The 18,628-nt window shown below is 38.4% G+C and overlaps 1 non-coding gene across 1 annotated transcript; it reads left to right on the forward strand.

Moving 5' to 3' along the window:
• Nucleotides 1-1,605: 1,605 nt before the first annotated feature.
• Nucleotides 1,606-1,713, forward strand: LOC148577325 (small nucleolar RNA R71). The gene has a single exon (XR_015904625.1). It is a non-coding gene; the product is annotated as a small nucleolar RNA R71 (small nucleolar RNA).
• Nucleotides 1,714-18,628: the final 16,915 nt, after the last annotated feature.

An 18,628-nucleotide genomic window follows, 5' to 3' on the forward strand; every position in this document is an offset into this window, starting at 1 on the left:
CCCAACACCAAACTTAGAAGTTGAGTGTGGGAGCTCTATTTGACTCTGTATTGAGAGAAGCTTTTCATGCTTCCTCTCCATGGTTACAGAAGAAGATCTTTGAGCCTTAAATACAAGGTAATCCTCATTCAATTGAAGGACTAGCTCTCCTCTGTCCACATCAATCATAGCTCTTGCTGTGGTTAGGAAGAGTCTTCCAAGGATGATGGATTCATCCTCATCCTTCCCTGTGTCTAGGATTATGAAATCAACAGGGATATAAAGGCCTTCAACCTTCATTAAGACATCCTCTACAAGTCCATAAGCTTGTTTTCTTGAATTGTCTGCCATCTTTAGTGAGATTCTTGCAGCTTGCACCTCAAAGATCCATAGTTTCTCCATTACAGAGAGGGGCATGAGGTTTATACTTGACCCAAGGTCACACAAAGCCTTCTTAAAGGTCATGGTGCATATGGTACAAGGTATTAAGAACTTTCCAGGATCCTGTTTCTTCTGAGGTAATTTCAGTTGAACCAGATCACTTAGTTCATTGATGAGCAATGGAGGTTCATCCTCCCAAGTCTCATTACCAAATAACTTGGCATTCAGCTTCATGATTGCTTCCAGATATTGAGCAACTTGCTCTTCAGCAATATCTTCATCCTCTTCGGAGGAAGAATACTCATCAGAGCTCATGAATAGCAACAGTAAGTTCAGTGGAATCTCTATGGTCTCTATATGGGCCTCAGATTCCTTTGGTTCCTCATTAGGGAACTCCTTGGAGGCCAGTGGACGTCCATTGAGTTCTCTCTCACTGGAAATTATTGCCTTTCCCTCCTCCATGCATTCAGCCATGTTGGTTATATTTATGGCCTTGCACTCTCTTTTTGGATTCTCTTCTGTATTGCTTGGGAGAGTACTAGGAGGGAGTTCAGTAATTTTCTTACTCAGCTGACCCACTTGTGCCTCCAAATTTCTAATGGAGGACCTTGTTTCAGTCATGAAACTAAGAGTGGTTTTAGATAGATCGGAGACTATAGTTGCTAAGTCAGAGTGGCTCTGCTTAGAATTCTCTGTCTGTTGCTGAGAAGATGATGGAAAAGGTTTGCTATTGCTAAACCTGTTTCTTCCACCATTATTATTATTATTAAAGCCTTGATTAGGCTTTTGTTGATCCTTTCATAAGAAATTTGGATGATTCCTCCATGAAGAATTAGACGTGTTTCCATAGGATTCTCCCATATAATTCACCTCTTCCATTACAGGATTCTCAGGGTCATAGACTTCTTCTTCAGAGGAAGCTTCCTTAGTACTGCCTATTGCAACTTGCATTCCAGACAGACTCTGAGAAATCATATTGACTTGCTGAGTCAATATTTTATTCTGAGCCAATATGGCATTCAGAGTATCAATCTCAAGAACTCATTTCTTTTGAATTGTCCCATTATTCACAAGATTCCTTTCAAAAGTGTACATGAACTGGTTATTTGTAACCATTTCAATGAGTTCCTGGGCTTCTGCAGTCGTCTTCTTCAGATGAAGAGATCTTCCAGCAGAGTGATCCAATGACATCTTGGACAATTCAGACAGACCATCATAGAATATACATATGATGCTCCATTCTGAAAACATGTCAAAAGGACACTTTCTGATCAATTGCTTGTATCTTTCCCAAGCTTCATAGAGGGATTCACCTTCCTTCTGTCTAAAGGTTTGGACTTCCATTCTAAGTTTGCTCAACTTTTGAGGTGGAAAGAATTTGGCCAAGAAGGCATTGACCAATTTTTCCCAAGAGTTCAAGCTATCTTTAGGTTGTGAGTCCAACCATGTCCTAGCTCTGTCTCTTACAGCAAAGGGAAAAAGAATAAGTCTGTAGACCTCAGAATTAACCCCATTGGTCTTAACAGTGTCACAGATTTGCAAGAATTCAGCTAAGAATTGATGAGGATCTTCCAATAGAAGTCCATGAAACTTGCAATTCTGCTGCATTAGAAAAACTAATTGAGGCTTAAGCTCAAAGTTGTTTGCTCTAATTGCAGGAATTGAGATGCTCATTCCACAGAAGTCAGAAGAGGGTACAATAAAGTCACCAAGCATCTTCCTTGCATCTCCACCATTGTTGTTGGGTTCGGCCATCTCTTCTTCTTTTTCGAAAAATTCTGTCAGATCCTCTCCAGAGTGTTGTGCTTTAGCTTCTCGTAGCTTCCTCTTTAGAGTCCTTTCAGGTTCCAGGTCAGCTTCAACAAGAATGTTCTTATCCTTGATCCTGCTCATATGAAAAAGAAGAGAACAGAAAAGATTAGGAATCCTGTATGTCATAGTATAGAGATTCCTTTATGGGAGTGGAAGAATAGAAGAGTAGAATGAAGAAGGGAGAAGATGAAGAATTCGAACACAGAGAGAGGGAGAGGGTTCAAATTTTTAAAAAGAAGAGAGGTGTTAGTAGATAAATAAATAAATAGAAAGAGATGAGAGGGAGAGAATTCAAAATTTAAATTAAAATAAAAGGAAAATATTTTTGTTTTTATTTTAATTATTAGTTAGTATTTGAAATTTAAGAGAAGAGATAAAATAAAATTTAAAAACTGAATGAATTAATTAAATAAAAAGAGATTTTTGAAAAAGTTAGTGATTTTCGAAAATTAGAGAGAGAAAAGTAGTTAGGTGGTTTTAAAAAAGATATGATTGAAATAGTAAACTTTTAAAATCAAACAAAAAGTCAAGTAGTTAATTGAAAAAGATTTGAAAATCAATTTTGAAAAGATAAGAAGTTATAAAAGAATTTGAAATTAAGTTTTGAAAAAGATATGATTGAAATTTGTTTTCAAAAGGATTTGAAAAGAAAATTAAAAAGATTTGATTTTTGAAATTAAAGTTGATTACTTGACTAATAAGAAACTAAAAGATATGATTTTAGAAGTTAAAGATTGATCCTTCTTAATAGGCAAGTAACAACTTGAAAATTTTTTTGAATCTAAACATTAATTGCTAGCATTAATTTCGAAAATTATGAAATAAAAATAAGTAAAAGATTTTGAAAATCAAATTTTAAAATTTTTGAAAATATTAAGAAGGAAATTGAAAAAGATTTGATATTTGAAAAAGTTTTGAAAAGATAGGATTTTTAAATTAAAAATTTTGACTTGACTATTAAGAAACAACTAAATTTTAAAACTTTATGACTAAATCAAATCAAACTTTCGAAAATTATGAGTAAAATAAGGGAAAGATATTTTTTTATTTTTGAATTTTTAATGAGGAGAGAGAAAAACAACTAAATGATGCAAAACATAAAAATTTAAGATCAAAACTAATAATACATGCAAGAACACTTTGAATGTCAAGATGAACACCAAAAACGCTTTGAAGATCATGATGAACATCAAGAACATATTTTTGAAAATTTTTAAGAAAAGAAAAACATGCAAGACACCAAACTTAAAAATTTTTATTCTATAGACACTAATAATTCAAAAATGCAAGAACTCAATGCATGTGTTTTTCGAAAAATAAAAGAGAATTCAAAAGATGCAATTGACACCAAAATTTAAATTTGGCACTAGACTCAAACAAGAAACACAAAATTCTTTTTGGTTTTTATGGTTTTATTAATTTTTTTTTGTATTTTTCGAAAATTGTTTGGAAAAAGAAAAATAAGAAATTCAAAATTTTTAATGATAATTCCAGGAATCATGCAATGTTAGTCTAAAGCTTCAGTCTAAAAAGATTAGACATGGCTAGCCAAGCTTCAGCAGGACATTACATACAACAGCCAAATCGATGGGAATCAACTAGCTCTTGTGATGATAAAAGCATCATCTGAAACTCTAAAATTCATTCTTAAAAATTCTGAAGAACATAGAGAAATTTTTATTTTGAAAATTTTTTTCGAAAATAAAAAAGCTTTAAAAATAAAATAAAATTACCTAATCTGAGCAACAAGATGAACCGTCAGTTGTCCAAACTCGAACAATCCCCGGCAACGGCGCCAAAAACTTGGTGCACGAAATTGTGATCTCAACTGCGCCAACAGCTTGGTACGCACGATCGTAATATCAACTCTTTTTCACAACTCTGCACAATTAACTAGCAAGTGCACTGGGTCGTCCAAGTAATAAACCTTACGTGAGTAAGGGTCGATCCCACGGAGATTGTAGGCTTGAAGCAAGCTATGGTCATCCTTGTAAATCTCAGTCAGGCGGATTCAAATGTTTATGGGGTTTTGATAATTAAAATATAAATAAAATAGAAAATAAAATAAAGATACTTATGTAATTCATTGGTGGGAATTTCAGATAAGCGTCTGGAGATGCTTTGTTGCTTTTGAACTTCTGCTTTCCTACTGCTTTCTTCCAACCATGCGTTACTTCCTTCCATGGCAAGCTGTATGATCCTCTCGAATAAAAACAAATCCATATGCGCTGTCACTGCACGGCTAATCATCTGTCGGTTCCCGCTAGCGTCGGAATAGGACCATTGTCCTTTTGCACACTGTCACTTGTGCCCCACATTCGCAGGTTTAAAGCTCGTCACAGTCATCCCTTCCTAGATCCTACTCGGAATACCACATACAAGGTTTAGACTTTCCGGATCCTGGATCCTACTCGGAATACCACAGACAAGGTTTAGACTTTTCGGATCCCAGGAATGGCTGCCAATAATTCTAGCCTATACCACGAAGGTTATAATCTTAAATTAGAAACCCAAGAGAATATACTCCAGCTATCATCTAATGACTACGTTGAACATCGTGTAGATCGCTTTATGGTTGTCAGGCACGCGACCTTGGCTAAGCGAGTAACAAAGATTGGGTGATTGTCACGGGTCACCCTTTCATTCTGACTTAACTGAATTAAGTACGAGAGTATATCTTGGAGAAGAAGTAGGCGTGAATTGAATAGAAAACAGTAGTAATTACATTAATTCATGAAGAACAGCAGAGCTCCACACCTTAATCTATGGGGTGTAGAAACTCCACCGTTGAAAATACATAAGTGAAAGGTCTAGGCATGGCCATGAGGCCAGCCTCCAAACGTGTACATTGGTCTATGAGAACATAATATGGTTAAAAGACTAAGGTCTAAGGACTAAACGTCCAAAGATATAAAATAAATTCCTAAAAGTAGTTTTTATACTAAACTAGTAACTAGGGTTTACAGAAAATGAGTAACTAAGTGCAGATAGTTTTTACCAAACTTATTCAATCTAACATGCAACATGCAAAAAGTTACTAAAATAAAGTTATAAGCACTAAAGAGATATATACAAACAAACCAAATCAAACAAAGTGCAAATAAGAACAAAATTGCAAAAATTGAAGAGAAAAGAACAAAAAAGAATATTGCAGAGTGTGTAAGAGAAGAATTTTACCCCCCTTGAAGTTGGCGATCCTCCCCCACACTTAAATTGTGCACGGTCCTCCGTGCATGCACATGATCCGGGGGATGAAGGACTATGAGACTCCACCTTCAGCCGGTGGGCTCCAGGGGTTCCGGTTGCTCGTTGACAAAGAAACAACAATTGAGGAAAGGTAAGATGTGTCTGGTATGATAAAAGGCAATATGTGTATTCTAAATGCGCACACAATTTAGAACACAACACATTGATCAATTAAAACAATAACCACAAAAGCAAAATAAATATCATGTTCCTCAATTAAGTAGTCCTAGGTTGCAAATAATAGATAAGAAAAACTTAAAGTACAAACAACCTAGGTAACCACAACCAAAGTGAATTGAGTATTTGAGCTATTGGATATTGAAATTGTGCAAGTGAAAGTACAAAATTAATAGAAAATAGCACAACTAACAATAACCAATTCAATGATGAAAAAAGACTACTTATTCATTCTTAGGAATAATGAAATAATCACATGTATAAGGTGCTTGTTAGAAAAAGTGACAAGTCTTGATAAGAATCAAGTCAAGTCGACTCAAAAAATGCAAAGCATTAACAAGGAACAAATACCTTGTTATGTGATTATATTCACTTAAACCATGATGAATAAATAGCTCAACTCAATTCACTAAAGTAAAAGTGCACAATTCATAATGCCGAACAAGGATAAAGTTTAATGCATATGGTCATGACAACATATGAATCAAACTAACAATTCAATTAGGCAATTAAAGAAGGCTTTAATGCTCAGTGCACAAATTCATCACCAAAACTTAAACAAGAAGCAACCCAATCAACATCAAGTAAATACTTGCAACTTATTTAATTAATAAACAACTAAGAAATTAATATAATTACCAAAATAAAAATGAAATACAAACAAAACAAAGTAGAACAAGTAGAGCAGAAGGCAAGCAAGAGAAGAGTGGGGTAGAAGAGAAAAGAAGAGAAGGAGTAAAGTGGGTGAAAACAGGGGCGTGTGTACACACAGGGGTGTGCGTACGCACACTAGGTGGAAAATGCGGTTGTGCGCGCGCACAACAACGTGCGGGCGTTGCAAACAGAAAGGGCATAAGGGTCTGTGCGCATGCACAGAGGCGTGTGCGGACGCACAGAAGGGAAAAGAGGGAGGTGATCCCACACACAAGGGGTGCGTGTGTTGCGAGCAAAGGGGGTGTTGAAGGTTGTGCGTGCGCACAAAGCTATGCACACGCACAGGAGTTTTTCTTTTTTTGGGAAAGGGTCATGTGTGCGTGCGCACACAAGTTCGTGCGCGCGCACAGAAGCATAAGAGGGCAGGGGTTCATACGCACAGGCTGTGCCAACGCTCCTAGCAGAAGGGAAGCAAGTTGGCGAGCGGATGCACACGTCTGTGCGTCCGCACAAAGAGTGCGAAAAAGAGCATGTGTGCATACACACAGGTACGTGCGCACGCACAGGTCGCAGAAAACAAGGGAATGCGCGCGCACAAGGCGTGCTGGCACTGCGAACAGAGGGCATTGATAAACCACTATTTTATGGTTTATCTTGTGCTAAATTGAGTGATTTTTATCAAGTCTTTACACACTTATTCATACAATTTGCATGATTTTACAATTCCTTCCTAATTCTGTTCTATGACTGAAAACTTGCTTCCTACGCCTTTAAATTGTGTAATTTAATGTCCTTTTATACCATTCGATGCCGTGATCTATGTGTTAAGTATTTTAAGGCTTTATAGGGCAGGAATGGCTTAGAGGATGGAAAGGATGCTTGCAAAAATGGAAGGAACACAAGAAACTAAGGAGATGACTAGCGTGCGCGCGAAAAGCAAATTTGCATGGCGACGCGTGCGCGTACTTGACGCGTACGCGTGACTGACGCGTACGCGTGACATGTGCCACGTGCAGAAATCGCAGAAGACACTGGCGGCGATTTTGGACTGAGTTTGAGCCCAATTTTTGGCCCAGAAACACAGACTAGAGCCAGGGGACAGGCAGAGACTCAACACACATTCTCATTCAGATAGTTTTAGTTTTTAGTTTGAATCTTAGAGAGAAACTACTACTTCCTCTAGGCTTCTTCATATTCATAGTTTTAGATTTTATTGCTTTTGATTTGGATATTGAGAAGAGTTACTACCTCCGTTGAAGTTTCCATTATTCTAGTTTGTTTCCTTATTCTCTTACTCTTTTAATTACCCATTAACTCTATTCAGATATGGATGTTTATGGTTTTGGAATTTATTAATGCAAAGAATTATTTTTATCTTTAATTAATTTTCTGTTATTACTTTATTTGAATTTCCATGTCTTCTTTTTATTCCCTTTTATCGTTTATGAAAATGGCATTCATGTTAATGGAGTAGACTCCTAACTTGACTTGGGAGTTGATTAAAAAGAGACCCTTGAGTTGGAATACTCAAATATTGATTTTAATATGAAGTTGTTGGCCAACTCTCTATTCACTAACGCTAATCCTTCCATAGGAGAGGATTAGGACTTGTGAATTGGAGTTGGCTCAATTGCTTGACTTTCCTTTATTCAGTAAGGGTTAACTAAGTAAAAACAACAACCTCTTACTATCATACTTGAGAAAATCTAACAAGGATAGAACTTCCGATTAATCTTCTCCCGGTTAAGGCTTTTATTTTGATTATATAAATTCTCTTGTTAATTTTCATTGCTTTAATTCATAATTATTTTAATTTCCCGTTCTCCAACTCTAAAATTTCTCGGAAAAATTCCTCACTGATAAAATAGCACTCTTTTGTCAACTCGTTGGGAGACGACCTGGGAATTCTACTCCCAGTATTTTATTCTTAATTTGTGACAACCCTTTTTAAATTGATAAGCGGAATTTTCGTCGGTTAAGAACTGTGCTTGCAACACTATTTTCACTATAAATTCTTAATCGGCAATTTTACGCACGTCAAATTTTGGCGCCGTTGCCGGGGAGTTGCAATAGTGTGCTAAATTATTGGTTAGTTGGTGTAAATATTTTTAATTTTACATATTTGCGTATTTTATTTTATTTAATTACCATGAGCTGTATGTTTCTTTCATTGAATGACGCGTTCACTACTTGATCCGAGCTTAGCCGCGTTTGATCCTGAAATTGAAAGACTATTTCACGTATTAGGCGAGCTCAGCGTTGGTTAGCCTCTGAGGGTGGTGAAATGGTTACTACTAATTCACCAGTCTTATCTGAGAGCGAATCTGAAGCGCCATTTGAGGAAGAAACAAGCTCATCTTCTACTGATTCTGTTGATTTATGTGCAGGTAATATGGCGGAGCCTAGAAGGATTACTCTCCAGGAAGCAGGAGCTCTAGACTTTACACTACAACCGTATCAAGTGCGTCATCCAAATCTGTCTGCAGATTTTGAACTAAAGACTGCACTGATCAACCTAATACCCAAGTTTTATGGCTTACCTGCTCAAGATCCTATAAGGCACCTCAGAGATTTTTAGACAGCCTGTTCAACTGCTAGGCATCATGGTGCAGATGAAACTACTATTTGGCTATATGCCTTTCCGTTTTCTCTTGAGGGGAAGGCAAGGGAGTTGTTACTAATTGGGATCTTCTCAAAAGGGAATTCCCGGACAAGTATTTTTCAGCTGAAGTTACAGATAGATTGAGGAAAAAAATTTTTTGCATTATTCAAGGAGAATCAGAGACTCTTTATGAGTATTGGGAACGCTTTAGGAATCTCCTAGACTCATGCCCCCACCACAAGATTGACCAGTTGGTGTTGATTAGCTACTTCACACAAAGCATGAAGCCTCAAGACAAGACTACACTAGATGCTGCGAGTAATGACTCTCTAAAGAAGTACAAGACGATGACAGAAGCGTGGCAACTGATCATCGATCTAGCTGAGTCTACACGGAATGTCAGGCACAGGAACAACCATCCCAAGGCTATTGCGGAGGTTTCCTCTAGTAGTGAGACTGCTGCTCTCACACAGACTCTGGGAGAGATGACCAACATACTGAAGCAGCTACAGCTGAATCAACAACAACCTCAGCCTCCCCCACAACAACAGTGTCAACAGTTGGTTCCTCAGAGAGTGTGCGGAATATGTGCCTGCCATACTCATTACACTGATGAGTGTCCGCGGCTCCAACAAGAAGACAACACCTTGGCAGCTACCCATAATTTCTATGACCGCCCGAATCAAGGATATTATCAACAAGACGGCAATTATAACCAAGGTGAAAACTACAATCAAGGTTAGCAAGATAACTCCAACCAAGGCTGGAGAGACAATTCCAACCAGGGGTGGAGAGATAATTCCAACCAAGGATGGAGGGACAACTATAACCGAGGAGGCAGAGACAACGGTGAAAATCAGAGGTGGAACAACAACAACAACAGACAGCAGAACCAAAACTAGCCTTACCGAACACCTCACCAAAGGCAGTCCAAAGCGCCTCAGAACAACCAACAGCAGGCCCCTCAAAACATTTACCCCCTTCCTCTTCTAATGATGTGATGCTTCGCTCTCTTGTGCAAGGACAACAAGACATTCAGAATACACTTAACTCTACTATAAATGGTCTGAACGCTACTTTACAAGCGCTCATCTCTCGGATGGATTCATTATCTACCCCTAACAATCAACCTTCAAGCTCTAGTGCAATTCCTTCTCAACTTTTACCCAACCCCAAATGTGGAATCAATGCCATTACTTTGAGGTCCGAAACCACACTGCAAGAGAGGAGTCATGAGGAGCCATGCTCAAATGAAGACATTCAAACTGAAGACATTGTTGAGGTAGAGGATGTTGAAGAAGAGGAGGAAGCACAAGATATGGTTGAAGAAGAAGTAGCTCAACCAAGGAATGGAGTGCCAAAAGAAGATGAAGTTACAAGAGAAGCCATTCCCATTCCATTTCCACACCTTGCTAGGAAATCCAGAAAGTAGATGGAGCTCGACCCCAAGATAGTGGAGATCTTCAAAAAGGTTGAGGCAACTATTTCCCTTTTTGATGCCATTCGCCAGGTACCTAAATATGCTAAGTTTCTAAAAGATTTATGCATGAATAAAGATAAAATACATGAGTTAGAAACTATTCCACTAGGTAGCTCTATTTCTGCTTTAATGGGTGCTGTACCGGAAAAATGTAGTGATCCGGGTCTATGCATGGTTACTATTACTATTGAGGGTGTAAAATTTTCTAACTGCATGTGTGATTTAGTTGCGTGTGTGAGTATTATGCCATTATCTATATATGATACCTTGAGGCTCCCTCCCTTAAAAAGGTCGGCAGTACATTTTGTTTTGGTAGATAAAAGTATAATATCAGTGGTTAGAGTTGCTTAGGACGTGCTGGTGAGCATTAAGGGGCTCACATTTCTTATTGACTTTTATATTTTGGAAATACCCCCTAATGACTCAAGAAGACCATCGTCTATCCTTCTTGAAAGGCTATTTCTGAAGACTTCAAGGTTCAAATTGGATGCCTTCTTAGGAACTTACTCTTTTGAGATAGATGGTAGAGCAGTGAGCTTCAACCTGGATGAAGCTATGAAGCACCCCCAGAAGATCATTCCGTCTTCTAGTGCGACATCATTGATGAAACTATAGCTGCAATTCACCAAGAAGAAGTAGAAGAGATGTACATGGAGCAAGGTGCAAGTGTGGGGAAACCCTCTGAGCTTACTGAAGATACCTTGCCACCACCAATGGCTCTAGAAGACCAAGTGCCTAGCCATGAGCAGAAAATGGAGTTGAAGCCCCTTCCACCTGATGATTGGATTTTTGTGTGGTTTAGAATTTTCAAATGAAATCTCGTGGCAAGTATAGTTTCTAAACCAACAAATAATCCTTTCATACAAAAGATTATTTGTCACAAGTACAAACCCCTAAAATTATAAACCGAAGTATTTAAACCTCGGGTCGTTCTCCCTAGGAATTGCAATAAAGTGTTCTTGTTATTGGTTATGAGGTATGTTTGGGGTTTTTGAGATAATAGTCAAGAAATGTAAATGGCAAAAGAAATAAACTAACAACTAGAAAGGCTCTTGGCAAGGTATGAGAACTAGAAGTCCTATCCTAGTTATCCTCTTCAATTGTGACATCAAATTGTCCATTGCTCCCACTTAGTTAACCTCTAACCATGGAGGAAAGTCAAGTGGATAAATCAATTTGATTCCTCAAGTCCTAATCAACTCCTAAGGAAAGATTAGCTTTAGAGGCATTCAAATCAACTAGCAACTTCTAATCCTCAATCAACAAATGCATTAGACAACTCAAGAGTCACTAATTACTCTACCTAGGCCAAGAGAAGAAAAATCTATACTAGAATCCAACCAAGCATTTCATCAAACACATGGAAGGCATAAAAGAAAAGTAAAGCAATTCAACAATAAAGGAACATGAATCATAAATTGCATCAAAAGAGAAATAGAAGAAACAAAAAAGCATCAACATAAAAGTAGAGAATTACATGAATTAAATGCTAAACTAGAGAGAAGAGAGGTAGAAGAAGAAGAATTACAAAGGGAAAAGTAAATCAAAGCATGAACTTAACCTAGACCTAAGAGATTCTAATCTAGATCTAACCTAATCCTAATTCTAGAGAGAAGTGAGAGCTTCTCTCTCTAAAACTAACTTTCCCTCTAAAAGTTAAACTAAAACTAAACTAGTGTGTCCAGACTTGTGATTCTCCTTCATTCCTTGGGTTAAATAGCATCAGAGATGGGTTGAATTTGGGCCTGGGAAGCCCAGAAATTGTCCCCAGCGGATTCACTTTAAGTGGGTCACGTGCGAATATCGACGCGTACGCGCACGTCACGCATACGCGTCGCTTGACAATTTTCCATCCACGCGCACACATCATGTGCGCGTACGCGTCGCCATGCGACCTCATCATTTCATGCGTGCGCGTCTGCTGCGCATGCGCGTCGTTGATCTCATCCCAAATCCTTACTTTTCCATGATTTCTCCACTTTGCATGCTTTTTTCTCCATTCCTTTGATCCATTCCTAGCCTTTTCAACCTGAAATCACTAACACACACATCAAGGCATCTAGTGGAATCAAAGGTGAATCAAAATTGGCAATTAAGGGCCTAAAAAGCATGTTTTCACACTTAAGCACAAATTAGGAGACAATCATGAAACCATGCTATTTCATTGAATAAATGTGGGTAAAATGTCATAAAATCCTCCAAATTAAGCACAAGATAAATCCTAAAAATGGGGTTTATCAACCTCCCCACACTTAAACCTAGCATGTCCTCATGCTAGAACCAAGAGAAAGCAAAGGGTATCAACATTTATTCAATGTAAACTAACTAAATGCAATCCACCTATATGCAACTATCTACATGAATACAATTGCTTGGTCAAAATAAATCAATTCCCAAGAAAACATATATAAGCACAAGGGCTAAAGGTATTAACAACCATGCCAAACCACAATTGAATTGAGTTATTAAATATTTTTACAAAATTGCATGAAAAGAGATGATCATAGGTGAAAACATATAATTGAGCAATCGAACCCTCACTGGATGTGTTTGCACTTTATTCGCTCAAGTGTTTAAGGTTGATTCACTTAATTCTCCTCTATTTCATGCTTTCCAAGATTTGTTCTTCATCTAACAATCAACAAATATTCAAAGCATGTATACAATTATCATGAGGTCTTTCTCAAGGTTGTAATGGGGTTAGGGTCAAGGTAGGGTCATATACGGTTAGGTGGACTAGAATTTGAATATTTGATAAGCTTAAACTTTCCACCTAACCTATGACATCCTATACAATTCCAAACTAACCTAACTACCAATTTTTCACTTTTTCACACACTTATGCATTTCCTTTTCATTTCACAACACTTATGCATTGATTCTTATTGAACTTTACTTTGGGGCATTTTGTCCCCTTTTTATTTCTTTCTTTTTCTTTTTCTTTTCTTTCTATTTTTTCTTTTCTTTTCCATATTTTTTTCTTTCTTCTTTTGTTTTTTCCTCCTTTTTTTTCTATATACAAGAACATCAATGCATAAGGTCTAACATTTGATTAATACATGAGCATGCACCCAATTCCCAATATTTTCAACAAAAAACAAAATTACCCTTTTATTCAACCAATGTCCCAAGTTTTCCCACACTTGAATGTTACACATTCATACTAGCCTAAGCTAATCAAAAATCCAAATTAAGGACATTTATTATTTTCCGCTTCAAGGCTTGTAGTGTGCTAAAATTAAGAACAAGTGGGTTAATCGTAGGCTCAATTTTGGCTAACAATGGAAGATAAAAGGTAAGGCTCTTTGGGTAAGTGAGCTAAATGAAATAATGGCCTCAATCATATAAATGCATGTCTACACAAAATAATAGACATAAAGAATCAAACAAATCAAAGATTACAATCATAGAAAGAGAATAATGCACACAAGAAGGGAAAATAAGTGGTTATAAGATGTAACCACACCATTAGGCTCAAATCTCACAAGCTTGTGTTCTTAGCTCAAAACATGTTCCGCAATGTATATACAATTCAAGGAAATTCAATGAAAGATTTTACTCAAATCAATTGGTGCCCTATAGATAATTTCTCGAAAAATTTTATTATTTTGACTAAGCTTATTATGTATACATGCAAAAATAAGAAAATGCAACAAAAAAAATCCTAAAAGACCTAAAATGAAATGCAAGAGTTTTGGGATTAGAAACTTGTCACCCAAGAACGCCGAATGGTTGGACAACCTCCCCACACTTAAAAGTTTCCACCGTCCTTGGTGCATTCAAAGATGAGCAAGGGGGTACGGTGACTCTCCGGATTGCCACCTTCAGCTGGTGGGTCAACCGGTTTGCTGCGTGTTCTTTCCGTCATTTCTGTTGTTGCTTGTGGTGCATCATTCATGAAAAGTAGAAAATAACACCGTAAGATAAGAAAATACAAAAGCAACGAAGCGTAACTTGTTGGAATGAGATAAATCACTAGAATTGAGTGAGTGAATTAGTGTGACATTAATGAAAGATAGGTGTGTGGATCTTAAATTAGGCGCCTTTTAGAACACACACTATCATAGGAAGCGATGTCACAAAAGAAGCATGCAGTTCACTCATCCTAGTGCGCTTGAGATGCTTTAAACTTGTGGGTTAAACAACCAAACAAGCAATGAAGGAGCATGAAAGCATTCAAGCCCTAAACATATGGGTGCATATAATCATGAAACACAATGTATTAAGATGAATGCACAACATCAACCATCAAGAAATTCCCTACTCGAGGAAAATGATTCCAATTACATGGTGGCCAAATCATGCAATTCAAGAAGAGTTACAAGCTTGAAGGCAATTCTCATCACTCGGTATTCTCGAAAGGTAAGCATGAAGAACTTAAAACCAAGTAGCAGAATATAACCTCAATCAAGGAATCCAACAAAGATTATAAACACAATGATGTTAAGATAACATTCTTTTTAGTACTCAGCAGCAATTAATGGTAAACAAAATTAATAATCCAACACTTATTATTAAAACAAAAAGTAAACAAAAATAAAACTAACTAGACAACTAACTAACTAAAAGGAATGGTTATAGATGGTGTTTAGTAGTGTTGGATGAGGGATAGGAGAAGAGAAGAAGAAAGGAGAAGGAAAGAAATGGAAAGAGGAAAAGAAAAGAAGTGTAGTGAAGGAAGAACACCCACGCATACGCGTGCATGCCGCACGCGCGTCGATGGGTTATGGCGAGAGTGGCGCGTACGCGTCGTGTACGCGTACGCATCAGTTGGTTTGTGCCTCAGGCACAATGCGCGCGCAGTGTTCGCATAACTCTCGGGTCCTTAGCTGGGAGGTGAAAATCTGGTATCCACGCGTACGCGTGAGGGATGCGTCCGTGTGGATGGGAGAGAACGCTTGAGGCACACGTACGCGTGAGGTGCACGTACGCGTGGATGGTGCTCTTTTTTTTTTTCAAAATTTTTCTGTTTTTGAACCAAACCAAGCATACCAAACCTCCAAACAGCTATCAAAACACCATAAAACCTTATTTAACATACTAAACTACCAAACCAACTCAACAAACTAATCTAAACATGAATTTAAACTAATTCTACCAATATGTACAAAAGAGAAAAAGGAAAGATTTTACCATAGTGGGGTGTCTCCCACTTAGCACATTTGTTTTATTGTCCTTAAGTTGGACTTATGGGGAGCTCCTCTCAAGGTGGCTTGTGCTTAAATTCTTCTTGGAACTCCCACCAATGCTTGGTTCTCCATTGTGTCCCAAGATTTCTCATGAGTTGCACCAAGTCTTGATGGGGTTCTTCACAAGCTTGGGGCTTCCAAAGTTGATCCTCGTCTTGTAATCCGGGATCCCACACTTTATTTTCACACCCGTCTTGAAGTTGATCATCATTATTAGTCCATCCGGGTGGTACGACCGTAGAATTCTCATTTAAGCGACCAAACTTCTCCTAGACCCATGCAATCTAGCACTATACCAACCCTTTCTATTAAGCTTTGAACATGTCACCATGATGAGCCTTGCTTTACAATGCCAACCACTAACCATCTCTCTCTTGCTCTTAAAGCCACAAATATTTCTAAATTGACCATCCGTCTTAAGCAAACTATATTCAAGTGGGATAATGAAGCTTAGAGATAAGAGGTTTACCCACTTGAATGAGAGAATAGATGGTGATGGCTTGGGGAGAGGTGTCTCCAATATCCTTACAAGCTCTACTCCCTTGTGGTCTTCCTTGTCAACCTCCACCTCTTCACAAACTTCTTCATTTTCAATCCTTTGTTCATCATTTTCATCTAACTCTTCTCCATCACTCAAATCATAAATGAGAGGATGAGAAAAATCTACCTCCACATTGCCTTCTATGTTATTGGGAGAAGGTTCTTCATGTTCAAAGGATTCACCACTAAGAGGATTGGATGCATGATCATCATCACCACGGGAACTCAATTCTTGCTTCATTCACTCCAAGTCTTCATTCAAAAATTGTTTTGGAGGTTGTGCACTCTCGTCCTCAATATCAAATTCAATCTTCTTGGAGAGGTTCTCTTCAACTCTAGGTTCCCAAGGAGGTTCCGTATCTCCTAAGTCTTCAACCACTTCTTCCTTTTCTTCAATGATTATAGGCTCCTCCAATTACTCTAACACAACATAGCATTCCTCCTTCTCCACCGAAGTTTCCAATCTCTCCTTCATGCTATACTCTTCGATTGATTCTCCACATGTGACCATGGGAGTGCTTTGAGTACTCAAGCATTGGGAGGCTAATTGGCTTACTACCTCGGTCAAGGTAGCCACAAATTCTAGTGTCTTCCTTTGCATTTCTCCTTGCCCTTGAATTATAAGGCCAAGGGTTTCATCCATTGAGGATTGGAGTGGATAAAAGGGTTCATTGTCTTGGAGAAAGGGTTCATAATAGGAAGGTGGTTGTTCTTGGTAAGGGTATGGTGGTGTATATTGAGGTGGTTCTTGGGAGTATTGATATTGGAATGGTGGTTCCATGTATGGCTCATATGGTTCAAAAGGTGGTTGGTAGGATGGATATGGATTTGGGTCATATGGAGGTGTTTGGTGAAATGAGGCTTGTGAGTGTGGTGGATGGCTATGTTGAGGGTATGGTTCGTAGGCATATGGTGGTGGTTCTTGAAAGTCACAAGGGAATTCACCATAGCCATTTGATTGGTGTGCATTATAGAATGGCTCTTGTTCATAGTCTATTGGTGGAGGTTGTTGCCATGAAGATTGATCATATGCATATGGCTCCTCCCACCTTTGATTGTCCCATCCTTGATACACATCCTCATTGTAGTCCTTATTTCCTACAACATAGTTAGAACCAAACTCATAGCCAAAGTGAGAATTCATAGTGAAAAGAGAAAATAAGAAACAAAAGCTAATAAGAAAGAATGCAACAAAGTCCTAAAACTAGCAAAAAACTAACAAGCAATCCAAAAATAAAACTATTCACAATATTCACATATATACAATAACCAATAACCTAACACCATCGCCATTCTCCGGAAACGGCGCCATTTTGATGAATGGAATTTTTGTGTGGTAAAGAATTTCACAAATGAAATCTCGTTGCAAGTATAGTTTCTAAACCAACAAATAACACTTTCATACAAAAATTTGATTGTCACAAGTAACAAACCCCTAGTTATTCTAATAACCGAAGTATTTAAACCTCAGGTTGTCTCTCAAAGGAATTGCAGGGTAATGTTCTTGTTATTGGCTATGGACATGTATATTTTGGGGTTTTGGATAAGAAACAAGAAAAGTAAATTGTAATGGAAATCAAATAACAAAAAGGTCTTGGCAAGGTTTCCTGGTCAAGGCTCTCTATCCTTATCACTAACCACAACATGATAATTGCAAGGATCAATCCCATTAAGTCATCCTCTAACAAGTAAAGGAAAGTCAAATGAGTTGTATCAATCCAAGTCCATAAGTCCTAGCTATTCACTAATTAAATTAATGAGAGCTAGAGTCAATGGCTACCAACTATCAATCACTTGGACATTAGCAACTCAAGAATTCCTAAGTTACCTTCTGTTACGGCCTGGCCCAAGCAGTTTACGGGCTGGCCCGACCCGAGAAACACCCGACCTGAACGGTTGGGGGCGAGACGCTCAGACCTCGACCCGGACACACGTCCCTAACACGCGTCCCTGACAGCTTCGCCACAGCTGTGCAAGGGAGGCCTCGAAGAAGGTGGGCCTGTCCCTGCAGGGCCCACCTCTGACACGGTATAAATGGGGAAGGATCTACCCTTTCCCCAAGGTACGTCACATACCAACCACCCCCTTTTCACCTGCACACTTGACTGACTAGAGTGTCGGAGTGTCTTTGTAGGTGACACCCCCCTTTCACATCTGAAGAGCTCGGGACCTCGCCTACTCCAACCCAGAGACGTACAACTAGACGACTTCCCCTTTGTTGATCAGGATATTCACCCGATCCGTCCGGTACCCGACCTACCAAACATTGGCGCCGTCTGTGGGGAAGTTCCATGGACTTCGTACTGGTCCAAAGTGGAACAGGCCGCGAGGCCGAGCCCGGAGGGGATGCTGCCGCGACTACTTTCCAGCAGCGCACAAGATCCCCTCTAAGACACCCAACACAATTTCGCGAAGGACGCCTTGATGACAAGTCATCTTAGCCTAGTTTCACTAGTCTTTTTCCTTTGTTTTCATTTAGTTTTATGCACTTTCTTAAGCCATAAGTAAGCCAATTGGGTTGAATTTCATGTTTCCTTTGATTCAATCAACCATGGATAAATTGATGCA

The sequence above is a fragment of the Arachis ipaensis genome, chromosome B1 (assembly GCF_059453495.1).
Source record: "Arachis ipaensis isolate K30076 ecotype BB chromosome B1, ASM5945349v1, whole genome shotgun sequence".
Lineage (NCBI taxonomy): Eukaryota > Viridiplantae > Streptophyta > Magnoliopsida > Fabales > Fabaceae > Arachis > Arachis ipaensis.